The sequence below is a fragment of the Quercus lobata genome, chromosome 9 (genome assembly GCF_001633185.2).
Source record: "Quercus lobata isolate SW786 chromosome 9, ValleyOak3.0 Primary Assembly, whole genome shotgun sequence".
In the NCBI taxonomy this organism is placed as follows: Eukaryota; Viridiplantae; Streptophyta; class Magnoliopsida; order Fagales; family Fagaceae; genus Quercus; species Quercus lobata.
Genome location: NC_044912.1, coordinates 580,260 through 598,078, shown reverse-complemented (window position 1 = coordinate 598,078; position 17,819 = coordinate 580,260). Strand labels below are relative to the sequence as shown.

Below are 17,819 nucleotides of genomic sequence, written 5' to 3'. Positions count from 1 at the left end.
TTGGACAGAATCAAGGTCTTGCATGGTCCTCGGACTCAAACCTATGGGGAAACCAAGTACTTCAAAATAAAAATATAAGTTTTGGTTAAAACCAAGGTCTTGCATGGTCCTCGGACTCAAACCTATGGGAAAACCAAGTACTTCAAAAAGAAAATATAAGTTTTAAACAGAACCAAGGTCTTGCACGGTCCTCAGACTCAAACCTATGGGGAAACCAAGTACTTCAAAGAGAAAATATAAGTTTTGGTCAGAACCAAGGTCTTGCATGGGAAAACCAAGTACTTCAAAAAGAAATTATAAGTTTTGGACAGAACCAAGGTCTTGCATGGTCCTCGGACTCAAACCTATGGGGAAACCAAGTACTTCAAAAAGAAAATATAAGTTTTGGGCAGAACCAAGGTCTTGCATGGTCCTCGGACTCAAGCCTATGGGGAAACCAACTACTTGAAAGAGTTTTGGACAAAACCAGGGCATTGTATGGTCCTTGGACTCAAGCCTATGGGGAAACCAACTACTTAAAAGAGTTTTGAACAGGGCCAGGGCACTGTATGGTCCTTGGACCTAAGCCTAAAAGAGATTTTTATTATTATTAATTAATTGTTATTATAATTTCTGGATAGAACAGGGTATTGTATGGTCCTCGGACTCTGACCCATGGAGAGATTGCCCATTAAAAATTGGGTTAAATCCTGAACTGAATGGAAGTCCCGATCTATCCTCGGATCCTCAATTCTAAGGGAACTAACGCAAACAAGTGTTTAGGCCCGATATAGCCATACCCCGATCCTCGGACCAGATACCAAAAACGATTAAGTGCATATGTTACCGAGAACGCGTCCAAGCCCCGTAGTACTTGGCAACCCTCTCGAATGGTTTATTTTAGGTTAATCCTTCTCAGAGGACTGCCTCGCGTGCAATACAGGGCATTCAGCTGTTATCACGGTTAGTCTTGTATGTTTAATCTACTGTAGGTTAGTACTATTATGCTTGATAGTCTCAATAAGTTCAAAATAAGAACTTTTTGTTACAAGGTTTTATGCCCTAAGTATTGTTAAAAAAAAAAATACGCGTATGAAATACATCCATTCACAAAGTAATTACCGTAGGAAAGAAAAAATATTTAGAATGAAACAGAACCATCTTTTATTAAGACAAAGAAACAGTACAACGTACAATGAAAGGGCTTAAGTAAGGCTATACCAAAAGTTAACTACATAAGCAAAAAGAAAAGATACAAGGAAGAGAAAAATCCTTCAAAACTCCACTCTGGTAGAGATTATGTATGACAGGATGGCCCCGTAGGTGGAAGAGAAGAAGAAGCAGAGGAAGAAGAAGTAGAAACACCAAGATGTCCCTGGTGATGGGAAAGAAGAAGAGGCGAAGATAGAAAGGGGCATCAGTGAAGGAAGAGAGGAGGAAGCAAGGATACTTAACCCCCGAATTAGCCCTGACTCTTAACACGAAGGTGCCATATTAGTGGCGCTCGGGATAAAGCGGATGGTACTAACGACGAGGAACCCCACTACTGTCGCACCAAAAATCTGACGCGACCAGCACCTGCTTCGGATTTTGACTGAAAGAAGTGGAGGTATCGCTCCCACCTTGTGAAAGCGGAGAACTGTCTTAAGTCTGTGTCTCCCCTGTCCTGACTGCGCCATCTTGAGTTTCAGAAGGACCCGGTGCCTCTAGAGCGGGTGTGGTTCCTTCATCCCCACTTGTGCCTCAAACATATCACTCTAAGGTTTGATTGCGCTGGAGATGAAAACTTGGAGCGCACCTAAAGGATTAAGAATTTGAAGGGACTGAAAGATCTGTACGTAAAGGGATTGACTCCCTACCCTGCTTCTTATATGGAGGGAAAGTGGGCGGCATTTAATCTACGTAGATTTCCAAGAAGCGCTACAGACGAGACAGTTCCTATTCAATTCCCCACACCGTTTACAACCACAGGATTTGGGTGGCCTCGTGAAGGGGCCCTATTAAAGACACGCCTCGAGCACTGAAACGGCGAGGACTCCGCGTGAGTAAATCTAGAGGAATGTTTCATAATCCAACGCACCTCCCATGCAAATGGAGAGACACCAACATTAATGAAGTGCAGAGCTGGGTGTAGGGAATTTAACCAAAAATTCCTAACCTGTGAGAAACAAAACAAATAGAGAAAACACACGTCAAAGAAAATAATCACACGCACAAGACAATATTTACGTGGTTCGGCAATTTGCCTACGTCCACGGAGTTGTAGGGATTTCACTATTATCAGGGAAAATACAATAGTGCAAAAGAACACTCTCAAGAAACCCAAATCCCAATTACACCCTAGCACTCTCTCACAGAAAAAAATAAGAATAGAAGCTGACTGCCTCTCTTTTCTTTATTTTCTCTCATGCGGCTTGCTCACTAGGTTAATTGAAATTTTTTCTTTCTATAATTTTAATCTCACGGCTGCACATAATACAATATATATATATATATATATATATGTTAAAGTTGGCAGAAGCAAAACAAGTTTCCTATTACAAATAGGATTTGGTCAACTAAGGGGAATTTAGACTTGACTTGGGCTTGTGGCAATTCAAGCCACACACGGGCCCAATTCAACAAATCTCCACCTTGGCTTGAATTGATCAAGCTACACTAGCAAACTCCTCCATCAGCTCCACCTTAGCCCTTAAGGGCTCACAAGCTGCAAACATCAGTCACAATACCTCTATAACACAATCCCTCATCCCTGCAACTCATCCTCCTGTCCTCAAGCTAGAAAACCAATTGAAGCTGCGCACAGCTTCAACTTCTCAATAGTGACACCCTTAGTCAACATGTCTGCCGGGTTCTTAGATCCACAAATCTTCTCAAGCATTACTAGTTTATCTTCAACAAGGTAACGGATAAAGTGGTATTTTGTTTGTATGTGCTTCGACTTTGAATGAAAAGTCGAATTCTTGACAAGAAAGATTGCACTCTGACTGTCACTGTGTAGAATACCCATCTCCTGCTTCTTACCCAATTCATCTAAGAAACCATGTAGCCAAATCATCTCCTTTCCAGCTTCAGTTGCTGCAACATACTCAGCTTCTGTACTAGACAAAGTAACAATCTTCTGTAGATTTGAAGCCCATGATATAGCTGTACCACCCAGAGTAAAAACAAACCCAGTAGTACTCTTTCTACTATCAATATCACCAGCAAAATCAGCATCTACATAACCCTGCAGTTTCAAACTTGCACCTGTGAAGTAAAGACATGTATCTGATGAACCCTTCAGATATCTCAGAATCCACTTGACTGCCTCCCAATGCTGCTTTCCAGGCCTACTCATGAATCTGCTCACAACTCCCACTGCATGTGCAATGTCTGGCCTTGTACACACCATATCATACATCAAGCTGCCAATAGCTGAGGCATAGGGCACCTTGCTCATGTGGTCCCTTTCTTCTTCTGTCTTCGGTGATTGTTCTTTGCTTAGTTTGAAATGACTACCCAAGGGTGTGCTCACTGGTTTTGCTTCATTCATGTTGAACTTGCTGAGAACTTTCTTCACATACTCTGACTGTGAAAACTTCAATGTACCATTAGCCTTGTCTCTAATGATTCTCATACCAAGGATTTGCTTTGCAGCTCCCAAATCCTTCATTGCAAACTGTTTGGATAATTGCTTCTTCAGATTATTAATCTCCTCAATGCTAGACCCTGCAATAAGCATATCATCCACATACAATAGTAATATGATGTAAGAATTGTCAAAAGACTTAACATAGCAACAGTGATCAGCTTCACATCTCTTGAACCCAATTCTATGCATAAAACTGTCAAATTTCTTGTACCACTGTCTGGGAGCTTGTTTTAGGCCATACAAGCTCTTTCTCAGTTTGCAAACTAAATTCTCTTGTCCTTGAGCAATGAACCCTTCTGGCTGAATCATGTAAAGGTCTTCCTCCAAGTCACCATGAAGGAATGCTGTCTTCACATCTAACTGCTCAAGATGTAAGTTTTCTGCAGCCACCATTCCCAGTACTAGTCTGATTGTTGACATCTTCACAACTAGAGAAAATATCTCTGTGTAGTCAATGCCTTCCTTCTGCTGGAACCCTTTAACAACTAATCTGGCCTTGTAACGTTTGCTACCATCATGCTCATTCTTTATTCTGTATACCCACTTGTTGTGCAAAGCCTTCTTTCCTACTGGCAATTCAGTCAGTTCCCATGTCTGATTCCCCAACAAGGAATCCATCTCATCCTTCATGGCTAACTCCCACTTGCTTGAATTTTCATCTTGCAAGGCTTCATCATAACACTCTGGCTCACCACCATCAGTCAACAGGAGATAATTTAAAGTGGGTGAATAACGCTGTGGAGGTCTAATGTTCCTGGAAGATCTGCGAACTTCAGCTACAGGTGTACTCAGATCTACCTGTGAATTTACATTCTCCTTATCTTCTTCACCCCTTTTCTGGACAGTACCTTCAGTCAATTCATCTAAGTTGACAAACTCAGATTTCTTTTGATCTATCTCTGTAACATCTGACACTACAGTTGACCTGTCCTTGTACATAACCTGTTCATTAAATATCACATTTCTACTTCTGATGATTTTCCTGTTTTGTTCATCCCAAAACCTATAGCCAAATTTCTCATCACCATAGCCAATGAAAAAACATATTTTAGACTTTGCATCAAGTTTACTACGAGCATCAGAATCAATATGAACATAAGAAACACAACCAAAAACTTTTAAGTGTGAAAACTTTACCTCTTTACCGCTCCAAACCTCCTCAGGAAGTCTGAACTCCATGGGAACTGAAGGTCCTCGGTTTATCAGGTAAGCTGCAGTGCTAACAGCATCAGCCCAAAAAGTTTTTGGTAGTCCAGCATGCAACCTCATACTCCTAGCACGCTCATTGAGAGTTCTATTCATGCGCTCAGCCACACCATTCTGCTGTGGTGTCCCAGGAATGGTCTTCTCCATCCTAATTCCCTGTGCAGCACAATACTCACTGAACCCTCCATCTATGTACTCTCCTCCATTATCTGACCTCAAACATTTTACTTTCAAACCTGTTTCTGTCTCAACCATGGCCTTCCACTTCTTAAAGGTTTCAAATACATCAGATTTATTTTTCAGAAAATAAACCCATACCTTTCTGCTTGAGTCATCAATAAAAGTGATGTAGTACCTTGAACCTCCAAGGGATGCAACCGGAGAAGGCCCCCACAAATCAGTGTGTACTAACTCCAATTTTTCAGCCTTCGGTGTCCTGCCAGTTTTCAAGAAGCTCACCTTTTTCTGCTTTCCTAAGATGCAACTTTCACACATGTCAAAATCAATGGACTTCAATTCTGGTAATTTTCCTTTTGACAGCAGCATCTTCATCCCTTTCTCACTCATGTGACCAAGTCTTCGGTGCCATAGGCTTGTATCAGTACTTGCATCAGCAACTGCAATTGTGTCTCTTGGACTTGAGGTCATGTACAGAGTACCAGTTTTCTTTCCACGAGCCAATACCCTAGCTCCCTTTGTAACCTTCCAAGTACCACCAACAAATAGTATTGCATGTCCTTCATTATCAAGTTGTCCAACAGAAATCAGATTCCTCCTCAGGTCAGGAATATGTCGAATCTTCTCCAGTAACCAAACAGACCCATTGGGCAACAATATCCGAACATCTCCCATACCCACAACATCCAAGGCTGAACCATCAGCCAAATACACCTTACCAAAATCACCTGCAACATAATTCTGTATGATTTCTCGGTGTGGAGTGGTATGAAACGAAGCTCCTGAATCCAAAACCCAATCATCAAGTGGACTGTCTACTGCAAGAAGTAATGCATCCTGTACCTCTTCTGTTACAGCATTAGCAGAATCATCTTCATTCTTCTTCTTAGGACTTTTGCATTGATTCCTAAAGTGACCTGTTTTCCCACAATTCCAGCATTGTACTTGTTGGCCTGATCTAGATTTACTTCTGTTCCGATTAGAATTTCTGGATTTTGATCTGCCCCGATTTGAATTTCTGTTATTACCTCTGCCTCTTGTCTCAAGGTTTAGGGCAGAACCAGATCCTGAGGATTCACCTGCATCTCTTCTGCGAATCTCCTCAGCCAGAATTAAATCTCGTATATCATTGTACTTGAGTTTTTCCTTTCCTGTAGAATTGCTTATTGCCATCCTCATTGCCTCCCAACTGTTTGGCAAAGAAGCCAAGACGATCAGAGCACGAATCTCATCATCAAAATCAATTTCTACAAACGACAATTGATTTGTGATAGTGTTAAATTCATTCAAATGTTGTGCTACTGATGCATTCTCTGCCATCTTCAGATTGAACAGTTTCTTCATCAAGTGCACTTTATTGTTTGCTGATGGCTTTTCATACATACCAGACAAAGCCTTCATCAGATCTACTGTGGTCTTCTCCTTTACAACATTGTGTGCAACAGACCTAGATAGAGTTAACCTGATAACTCCTAGTACCTGTCTGTCAAGAAGAGCCCATTCCTCAGCCTTCATAGCCTCAGGTTTTGTCCCCAAAAGAGGCAGATGCAATTTCCTCCCATAGAGATAATCTTCAATCTGCATCCTCCAATATGCGAAGTCTGTGCCATCAAACTTTTCTATTCCAGACGCCTTTCCTGCTTCCTCTGCCATTGCTCCCACTCAAACCTAACCCTAGGCTCTGATACCAGTTGTAGGGAATTTAACCAAAAATTCCTAACCTGTGAGAAACAAAACAAATAGAGAAAACACACGTCAAAGAAAATAATCACACGCACAAGACAATATTTACGTGGTTCGGCAATTTGCCTACGTCCACGGAGTTGCAGGGATTTCACTATTATCAGGGAAAATACAATAGTGCAAAAGAACACTCTCAAGAAACCCAAATCTCAATTACACCCTAGCACTCTCTCACAGAAAAAAATAAGAATAGAAGCTGACTGCCTCTCTTTTCTTTATTTTCTCTCATGCGGCTTGCTCACTAGGTTAATTGGAATTTTTTCTTTCTATAATTTTAATCTCACGGCTGCACATAATACAATATATATATATATATATATATATATGTTAAAGTCGGCAGAAGCAAAACAAGTTTCCTATTACAAATAGGATTTGGTCAACTAAGGGGAATTTAGACTTGACTTGGGCTTGTGGCAATTCAAGCCACACACGGGCCCAATTCAACACTGGGCAAACCATGATATGGGCCCGACATCACCAAAACCCTCCTCCCCAACTAAGAGGCCGGGCAGCAGGATTTTGAAGGGCTATTGTGGGGCCGGAGAATTTGTGGCATTGGCCCACTCTACATTAGGGCCCAAGGCCTAAGCCGAGGAGAGCTATTGCCGATGACGCATAATGAAAGCCCAAAAAAGGCCCAAGGATATGGCCGAGGACGATCTTATGCTCAGCATCCCATAGAACACCTAAAGGAAGGGACGAGCTAAGTGCAGGAGCAGGCCAAGTGAAAAAGCTGCTAATATAGCAATAAAGGACTCTGCGTCTAACAGGTCCATACCTTTCAACATGCTATTTAGCTTTTGCAACCACTCCCAACCACTGCAGGTATGGGTTGATGGGATAAGTCTCAACCCCAGAAAGTGCAGCTTACACGTGGACACTAGAAGGGGGGTAAATGCTAGTATAAAAGAGAAGGAGAACCAAGGGAGAAAGGGGAAGAAAACAAAGCACGGCAGCAATCTTAACAACTCCGCCAACCATTGTCATCCAATATATACTAAAACAGAGCTCCTCGGATTGTGCCAAGGACTAACTTTCTTGTACAAACTTGGTTCGTTTCTATTTGATTGTCTTGGAAACTCATTATAACTGTTATCTCATTCACTAAAGCCTAGTTCTTCTACCCACTCTCTACAAATTTATTGTACTGGGTTCACTGGGCTAGTACCCCGTACATTTTGGGCCTGGGCCGAAAATCGTGTCCCTACAACAACATTTTCATAAACTGTCTTTATTAGTTTTCATTTATACCTATTATTAACATCATTTTATTTATTTATCAATAACCACTCACTACATCACCAATTTATAAAAAAATTGTAAAAAAGTTTGTATCTCTTTCAAAAACTATTCTTATTAGTTTTCATTTAGACCCATTATTAACATTACTTTTTCATTTACCAATAACCACTCACTACATTAGCAATTTATAAAAAAATTTGTAAAAAAGTTTGTATCTCTAACATTATTCATAAATTTTTTTACTAGTAGTAAACAAGTTAAAACAAAATATTTAGTTCACAAATCTCACAAGTAAACAAGAAATTTATATTAAAAAATTATTAGAATAAAATGAAACGATATAACAGGAATGAGAATAAAAAATAAATATAATGATGTTTAAATAGATTGTAATATAAAAATTATCCATAAGAACATCAAAATATAAGAAAAATAAATTTTAAATAAAAAATTATTAATATTTAATAGACATTTAAATAATAAATAAATATATTAAAAAAAAAAACTCCTTTAAAAATATTACCTTTGGCCCCAAATAGCTTGAGCCAGCCTGTATATAGCATTAAACAAATCACCATTATCATGACGAGTCACTTGTTTTTTTAATTTAATCACTGTCCAAAGTCACATAATTGCTTCGAATAATAGTCAATGACTTATTTCCAAAAGTGTTTTTTTTTTTTTTTTTTCAAAGTTTCCAAAAGACAAAGTTGCTATTTCTCAATGACATACGAAACTTCCTGTACGCCACACATACGAAACTTCCTACAACTTTCCTCAACTCTCCAATTATTGTCTCCCTCTTCAATTATTGTCTCTCTGTTTCTTCTCTTCTCAAACAGAGCTCACGGAAAGTTTGGTACCACCAATTGTTCAAGCTTATTCGTCTCCTCGATCTTGACAACGTGATCCGCGTACTCAAGGTCCTCTCTTTTCTCTTATTCAATGCTTTGTGTGAATTCTTTGATTTTTATTATTTTGAATTGATATTTAGTTTGTGATTCAATTTATATTTGGATAATGACAAAGATATTATCCTGGTTTTTGTGTTTCAGTTTTGTTTTATAGTATTAGTATCTGAAATTCTGCTCTTATACCAACTGTAATTGTTAAATTACAAACGTTCTTCTCTTAATACTATTTTGTGAAAAGCTAACTGCATATAGGATCAAGAGGATTGATGCTTAAAGAAATCATTGAAAACACAGAGGATGATTTTGTAATGATTTTACGTTAGTTAATTAAATTTCTGCAAAGGTAATAATCATAATAACGTGAGTTAAATAATTTTCAGTTTGAGATTCCCACATCCACTTTGTTTTAAAAAAAAATGTAGACTTCACTGAAAACAGAGAATGTGAATGGCCAACAATGCTAGGATCACCACAAAAGAAATGATGATGATTGTTGTGAATTTTGTGGTGACATTGGTTTTAGTAATGCCTCTCTCTCTCACACGAACTCGCAAACAAAAGAAAGGATGATGATCATTCATTTATTAAACAATAAATTATATAATAGGAATTGAATTATGTGTTGTTCTACTTTCTAAGAGATAGTGATAGGCCCGTTATCTCTTAGAATAGTGAGTTTTACAATCACTGCTGCAAATTCATTTCTCATATTTGTAAGTTTTCACTTTTCACAAATGTCTATCTTTTTTATTCAATACTTTCACTCAAATAAATGAAAAGTTTAAACTATTAGGAAATGATATATTTAATAAGTTAACTATATACTTCTAACAAAATTTATTATTTTGAATGTTCAAGTTATAGTTGTAGTAGAAACAGGAGCAAAAAGAGTAAATATGAGGTACAATCACTTTATACACAATTTTGTAGATTGTTGGTATTTTTTAAACTTTGCTAACCACTTCACACAATTTAGAAAGAAATATGATTAATAAAGAACACATATGTGTGCTACAAGAACATGTGCGGGCAAATACATATAAGGCAAGAAATTAATTTTAAATAGGAATGAAAGAGCAAGTTCGCTTAAAGCATTAGTCCCTTATTTTTCAATTTGGCCTTAATATATTGATTATGAAAATATTGTTTTCTTAAATGATTTAAAGTGCATCATTTGGCGGATAAAAGAAAAATAAAATAATTATGCAATGCTTATGTCCTTTCTTTAGCAACTTCATACACTGCTTATACTAAAGTAATTAGTGGATGTATTATTATTCGTAAAGTTGCTAGATTCCACTAAGGCGTTTATGTATATCACATATGATTGGCGTCTAGATTCTGAATAGATAGAAAGAAAGCAATATAAAGGATTCTGAATAGATAGAAAGAAAGCAATATAAATAGGGCTTTGAAGTTTGTCAAAAATAATATAAATAAATTGGACTTTATAGCTGGCCACCTTGAAGTTACCATTTCTCTTCATTTCCACTGCGCAGAATGTGTAGGAGTAATTGTCATCAAATTTCCAATCAAATTTCCACCAAAGTATTTAGAGGAATACTATGTTTATAATATTTTTACAACAAATTCTAGGTGATAGGTTGTTACTTGCCGTTACTAGTTGTCAAAAAAATAATTTCAGTGATGAATTCAGATTAAAAACCTGTAATAACCTACCACCTAAAATTTATTGTAAAAAAGTTGCATATGGACGTAGCACTTCTCAAATTACTTATCCCAAAAAATAAAAAGTTTCCTCTAGACTAAAGCACGTAAAAAGTGGATAAAAAAACCAAATAAAGCGTAAACAAAACTTTATACTACTTACCAGGAACTTACCCTTTCTTCTCTTTTCTTTTCTTAGTGGAGGAGTACATTACCTCCATCCCATGTACCAGGCCTAAAGAAACCAAAAAAGAAAAGTCAAGAGTAAATGCATTAAGAAGTCATTAGTAGTAAGGATAAAAGAAAAGGTTGGAATCGTTTTCCTCATACAAAGGTGAGAGGATTGTCTAAGCACAATAACAAATACTACAAAATAAGAAATTCTTCTATTAGAATTCTATTCAAGAGCGTTGTTTCAAGAGGTTTTAGAGCTTTACAACAACCAAGTGCTGCAATTCTCCATATCCGTAAGTTCTTACTCTTCTTGCACGCATTTATGTCTTTTGTTTCTCTCATTTCAATTCCGCTTTGAAATAAATAAATAAATAAATAAATCCACATCAAATCGTTTTTTCTTCTTCCTTACTCTATTTTCCATTTAATTATTTTTTCATCAGCTTTAATTGATACCTAATGTATTGGAGATGCTCTTAAATGATTAATTCCTTACAATTTGTGTGAGAAAATGCCTTATTTATTGAAGATGCTCTTATATGTAAGGGAAAAATTAATTCCTTGCATTATGGAGTGGTTTTTTTTTTTTTTTTGGAGAGAGTATGGAGTGGGTAATTACATGGTAAGAAAAAATTCATTTTTTTTGTATATAAATTAAAATGAGGAAGTTACTAATAGAGAAAGGGTTCTCAACCACAAATCAACAATTTTATTTCTCTCAACGGAATACATTACCAGAGTAGAATTACCAAACACAATCCTAGTGGATGTATGTGTCACCAAGTTTCTGTAGGGAATTTCACCTGAATCCCAACCTTTGAGAAACAAAAAAAATAGAGAAAACACACGTCAAAGAAAAACAATCACATGCACAAGACAGTATTTACGTGGTTCAGCAATTTGCCTACGTTCACGGAGTTGCAGGGATTTCACTATTATCAGGAAAAAGTACAAAGTGCGGCTATAGATATTCTCACTCTCAAAAACACGACAACACCACCTCTAAAAACCCTAATCACCAAAGTCGGTTTCTATATATACAAAATGGGCCCAAGCCTTCGCTCCATGGACTAAGCCTCAGTAAATCTCCCATTAAAAACCACAAAATATTATTCGAGTCGGGTCGGGTCGTCGAAACGGCACTACAACAAACTTTAGTTATTTCAACCCTCTTTTATGGAGGGTTTACTAAAATCTGTTGATACAATCTATAAATAGAAATACGTAGGTTATATTACTCAACTTTATTTCAAAGATTATTTGGTCACTCAAAATAAGTTGAAACACCCTTGAAATAAATGTGAAAAAAAAAAGGCGCCAGTTTTTTCAGCCCACAAACCCTGATAAAATATTACAAAATTTTCAGCCCTTGAAAAAAGCCTACAACAAAATTTTCATCCCTTGAAAAAAGCCCAACAAAATTTAAAAATATAGCCCAGAACGTAACCAACAAACAAATAAAGCTCTTATCACTCTTTCACTGAAAGCCTGAAACTGAGAAAGCATAGAAATCTCACAGAGCGCATGGAAATCTCATAGAGCTCGACGATCATGGAGATCTCATAGAGCTCGACGATCATCGATTAGGTACGTAATCGCACAGCTCCGATTAGGTACATAATCGCACAGCTCCGATTAGGTACGATCTCGGTTTTATGACTCTTCATCTCTCTTGGCGTTGTGTTTCTCAACTCCGATTAGGTACGAATCACAAACCCTAATTTTGTCTTTGATTTTTTTGTTTTTTTGGTTTACCCACACATTTTCGTCGATTTCCCCATGATTTTCATTTCGCATTTCTCAGAAAACTGAGCTCATCATCGATTTCTAATTGATCATTCGCTTTAGAATCTCACTGTAACGTAATCGTTTTCCTCAGGTTGTAGCACAGAAAGTGAAGGAAGCTGAAATCACTGAGCAGGACTCGCTTCTTCTAGTAATCATCTTCAGAATTCCAATTTTTCTGTCTTTCAACTTTAATTGCGGACAATCGCATTTGAATTTCTTTAGCAGAAATTTACATCTGAGCATATTTTCCTTGTTTATGTGATTAGATTCAATTTTCTTTTAGAAAATCGATAGAATTATTTTTCGTTTCTTCATACTCTGTTTTGAGTACTCCATGTAAAACTTGGTTCAACCAAATGGAAATTATTTCTTATTTAATTTTTTGCTAGATCTTAGAGATTTAAGATTGAGAAATTTAATGGTTGTGTTATGCTAATTGAAATTTGAAACAAACGAGGAATCTACTATGAATTGCTATATTCAATATTAGTTACATCAGAGGCCTGTATGTCAGAGAAATTTAGTAAGCTTCTTGTATTTTTCAGTTGTCATGTCTATGACCACAAGTTTCATCATTTGCACTGTATGTGTGTGCAGTTTTTGTGTTTAATGTGTGGTGTGTGTGATTGTTGCAGTCGGTTGACTGAGGGTGAGGTTGGTTGGGTATGGCAGAGCTGGTTATGTGCTGTGGGGGATATTTTTGGTGAGTGGGAAGAAAAAGAGGAGAAAAAAATGAAGTCTAAGTTCATATGGCATGAAAAGGAAATCTGGAGGTCTTGGCTTAAATGACGTAGACTGGGTTTTGGAGCTTTTGGTTATAGGTTTGTTGGGTTTGTGATTGGGTGTTGCCATGGGATTATAGGAATGTTAGGTTCATGGTTCCCAGCTTTGGGTTGTGGAAATTGAGAGGGAGATTACTGATACTAGAGTTTAGTGGTAAGGGGATGAAACTAGGGGGGTTTATTTGTTTTGGTTGGGTTCATCCACAGCGTGAATTGGGTTTATTTGTCTTTCAAAGTGAATTATTGGTTTGGTTTTATAAAATTTTGAGTGTGATTTGACTGTAATGGAAATTTGATGGTGGGTTTAGTTCTTTTTAAATTAAATGCATACCTAGTGAGAACCCTGTTCTCTGAGCTGATGTTGCAATTAGAGTGATGCTGTCTTCTAAAGTGATGTGAAAAGATTGTATAAATACTGCTAACTGCTGCCTGAAATGCAACTCACTTATAATAATTTCTCGAACAAAATGGATTTTTTTTTAATCTTCATGGGGTTTCCTAGTAGAATTGTAGAGCTGTTTCCTAAAAGCTCCAAATTTCAGTTTTAGCCTTAAAACTGTTTTTAGCTTGAGGATCCCTTTTAAAAGCTCTTTAGCAAAATTTTCCATACGTATGGCAATTTCTGTTAAATGAGCTTTAAACGCTATTAAAGTACTTTTAGCATTGCCAGACACACCCATAATGGAAGTTACGGTTATCTGATCTTCTTTTTGCTTGTCTGTTACTCCTTATTAGTTCAGCAAATTGATCACCTTGATATGCTCTAAACTTTAAATCTATGAGAGTATTTATGAAGCAGAACTGAAGTATGAATATATTTGAGGTGCAATGGACTGGTGCTTATAGGCATATAATTGTAGCACGTGATCATAGAATGGAAAAGCAAACTGGTTGTATTGGTTTTTAAAAAGCCTAAGTCAGTTATTTCCATTTTGGTCTTTACCAGTGATTAGGGGATGTTAGGAGGCACATAACACTGATTTGCCACTATGTTATTGTGCTATATTGTTTTGTCTTTTATTAACATGGGAGAATTGCTTGTCAAAATCCGGGTTGCTGTTGCTGACTACTTCGATTAAAGAACTGTTTAAAATAATTCTTCAGTTGTACTTCGTTCTAGATTCTCATTGCAAAATGTTGGCAAGTGACTTGAACTTTTTCTTGATCATTCCAATGAAATTGCTGCATTTTTCATTTTAGTTTAATGTTTTGCGGTCCTTGGTACAGATTTTCTACTCATATTACATGCACACATAAAGAAGTGCTTATGTTGAATATGAATAGGAGTCCTGTTGATACAGAACCCTGAAACTGAAATGCAATATTATACATGGACATTCCCCTGGGGCTGTCTCATATTCCATCACCTTGTGGAGCACTGTTGTGCCTCTATGTTTTTTGACATGTCACCTTTTTTGTATAATTTTTGTTTTTTCTTTTAATGCTTGGATTGTATTTATGTGCGTGTCATTTTCTGCAGACCCTGCCACTGCAGCTGCTTCTCAAGCAAACAAGGAGGAGGCAGATGCATGATCGGTGTTTGTTGGCAATGTGAGAAACACAATCTTCTTTTTATTTGAACTTAACCTTTTCCAAGTTTGCCATTCTTTTAGATTAGTTTGCTGACTCTGCTGGGTTATATGATGTGTTATCTTGGTTTTTCTTCTCCACAACTTTAAATACTCATTCTTGAAGTGCTTAGTCTTTTAAAGAACCATTTATATAGTTTAGTGATGGTTGAGTTTTGTTTTTATTTATATATAGTTATTACTTCTTGTTATTATTTCATAGTAGTGCTTGTTCACATGCTCCCAAGCGTAAATGTATATGTTGAATCTTGTTTGGAGTTACCTTATACTATCATAAACAGTTAATTTCAAGGTAAATGTAGTATGATGATATTCTTGAATGCAGGATGGGTTGTTTTGGATAGGATCCATGTTTTGGTTTGAGTATGATATCAGGTCCAAAGAGTCAATTTGACCCTGTCATCTTTATAAATGTGACAGAAACATATACCCTGCGTAACAAGCGCAGGTTTGAATGTCAGTTGGATGTTTACCAATGAAACTAGTATGATGCTTCAACTTTTGCTACTTTGCATTGCAATATGCAGATGAGGAGTTTAAATGTAGTGATAGCTCATGTAGATATTTCTACGGAGCCCTTTTGTAACATATTTGAGATGTATAGAAACATAACTTAACAATAAAAAAATATTCAACCATAATTTATTAAGAATTGCTTGTGACTAAATAAACATGTTTCTTGATTTTGTTTTTTTATCTATTACAATCACTATTGGAATGGTAATTCAAATAACAAATACAAAGTCAAATAACTCAACATGTTTCTTGATTTTGCTTTTCTATTTGCTATGTTAAGGACTTAAAAAAAGTGTCAAAAAGTTATGCCATGACTCAACATGTATGTATGTATAAATAAATAGTACTTGGGCTGGAATTGAGTTACACATACATCAACCCTGGGCTTACTCTTGGTTCCTTTCATTGTGCTAGTTCTTTTCAGCCCATCTGAGTTATTGCATGGACCTATTTACAGTTATATAGCCCTGTCACTAGATCTGCATTACAGTTGTATAGCCCTTGGACAGTACCAAAATATTTTAGAACCATGTTTCTTGACTTTGTATTTGTTTCTTAGTTCTGTGAATGCTTTCTATTTGTTGTTATTTGACTTCGTTTTGCTCAGTTATTGCAATATTCATCTTCAATACTTAATTACTATATGCTTTCTAGTTGTTTTGTCAAATGGTAGAAAGAGAAGACAAGTCATAGCCCTAGTAGAATTGAATTATTTGACATCACCCATGTGCAAGCTAATGGGCAAGCAGTAAATGAACCAACAGAAGATGCATTGGTATGAAATCTTCTAATTATACTAATATAGATACTATATTTTTATGTGGTTTTGTTCTGTTCACCTACTACCATGTCAGATTGTGCAAAGAACCTTGTTTTTACAATTTAAAACTCTTGCCCTTGTTGAAATGGATACCATGTCAGATTGTGCAAAGAACCTTGTATTATGAACTTTGTTGTGCCTTTTTCGTTCTTTTTGAAATTGTGGGTATCTTGAATTTGATATTGTGGAAAGGTGTGTAGATATATTTGCTGGGAAATTAACAAACTTTTGGTATCATTCTCTCTTTTCCAGAAACTGAGGACACCCATAATGGCTGAAATGTTCAATTGTAATAGCTGATAACTTCTTGCTTTGGAGATGATGATGAAGAATAAAATGTATCAAAACTTTTAACTCTTGGACAAATTTGGTCTTTGTACAAAGTGTGGTTGTTGATATCTTTTCTCTTAAACAATAATTGACATATTGGCAGTTTGTATGCGGCCTCTACTCTGTTAATTTGTAGGTTTGAGATTAGAGATCAAAGAAAGTGTAATTGTAGCAATATACCACTTTTGCTATATATCAATATCATAGCATATCATCTCAACAATTGTGAATTTTTTTGTATATATATAGTGCATGATTGTGTTTTTTTTTTTTTTTTAATAAAATAAAATCTTATTTTGAGGGTCAAGAGATCCCTTAAATAATCTTATTTATCAAGGGTTGTAAATATAAATTTTTTAAACCTTGGTAAAAGGTTATTTAAGGGTCTCCTGACCCTCAAAATAAGATTAGAGCACTTGTTTTAAGGGCCACGAAGGCCGTTAAAATTTCTTTTTCGACAGTATATGTTTCGAAGGTTATCAAGGGTCAATTGGACTCTTAAAATAATTTTTTTCAAGGTTTTTTAATACTTTTTTTAAGGGTTTTGACCCTTGAAAAAAGTCAGATTTGTTGTAGTGGGAATCCCAACTTTCCGATGAAATCTGGGGTCAAATTTCTCATGTTTGACGAAATTTCTTATTGTATTTTAAATGAGATTTGTTCTTCCCGTTTTATGCACTGATTATGATTAATTTCCTTCTTGACACCTATTTTTTTGTTGGAACAAAGAGTTAATTCAACTTATTTCGATTTTTTTTTTTTTTAATGAAATGCTTGAAAGAGACTTGATTTGACTCATTTGAGGGCAAAAACCGGACCAGTTTTGGTATAAGGCTCAAATTATGTTAAATCTTTGAATAATGGTGTTATCTTCTCGATTTTGTGCTTTTCAGTTACAAATCCGAGATTCTGAGAAACTTTGTATCTTTAATTTTTGTTTGGTAGCTCTAAAAATGGACAAAAAGGAAAGGAATTAAATTTGAGGAAGAAAAGGAATTGAATGAAAAGAATTATTTTGGAATATTCATTTCATTCCCTTGTTTGGGAGGTTTAGGGAACACTTATTTCTCTCTATTATCTTAAAAGTCAAAACCTCAAATCTTCATTTACCCCAAAATTGGGAGGAATCAGAGAGGATGAAATTAAATTTTTCGTTAAAAATTCCAAAATACCCTTATACATTCAACCATTTATTTTAAAACTAGCTTGTAGCTCCATACATATAGATGGATACACTTAAAGATATAGAATAAGATG

At 36.2% G+C, this 17,819-nt stretch overlaps 1 long non-coding RNA gene across 2 annotated transcripts; it reads left to right on the top strand.

Annotated features, from left to right (window-relative positions):
- Nucleotides 1-12,139: 12,139 nt before the first annotated feature.
- Nucleotides 12,140-16,801, top strand: LOC115959728. Of its 2 annotated transcripts, XR_004084975.1 has the most exons (5): nucleotides 12,140-12,350; nucleotides 12,617-12,673; nucleotides 14,788-14,858; nucleotides 16,067-16,187; nucleotides 16,485-16,801. It is a non-coding gene; the product is annotated as an uncharacterized LOC115959728 (long non-coding RNA). The 2 variants fall into 2 exon arrangements; XR_004084974.1 differs by lacking the exon at nucleotides 16,067-16,187 and having other exon boundaries at nucleotides 12,147-12,350.
- Nucleotides 16,802-17,819: the final 1,018 nt, after the last annotated feature.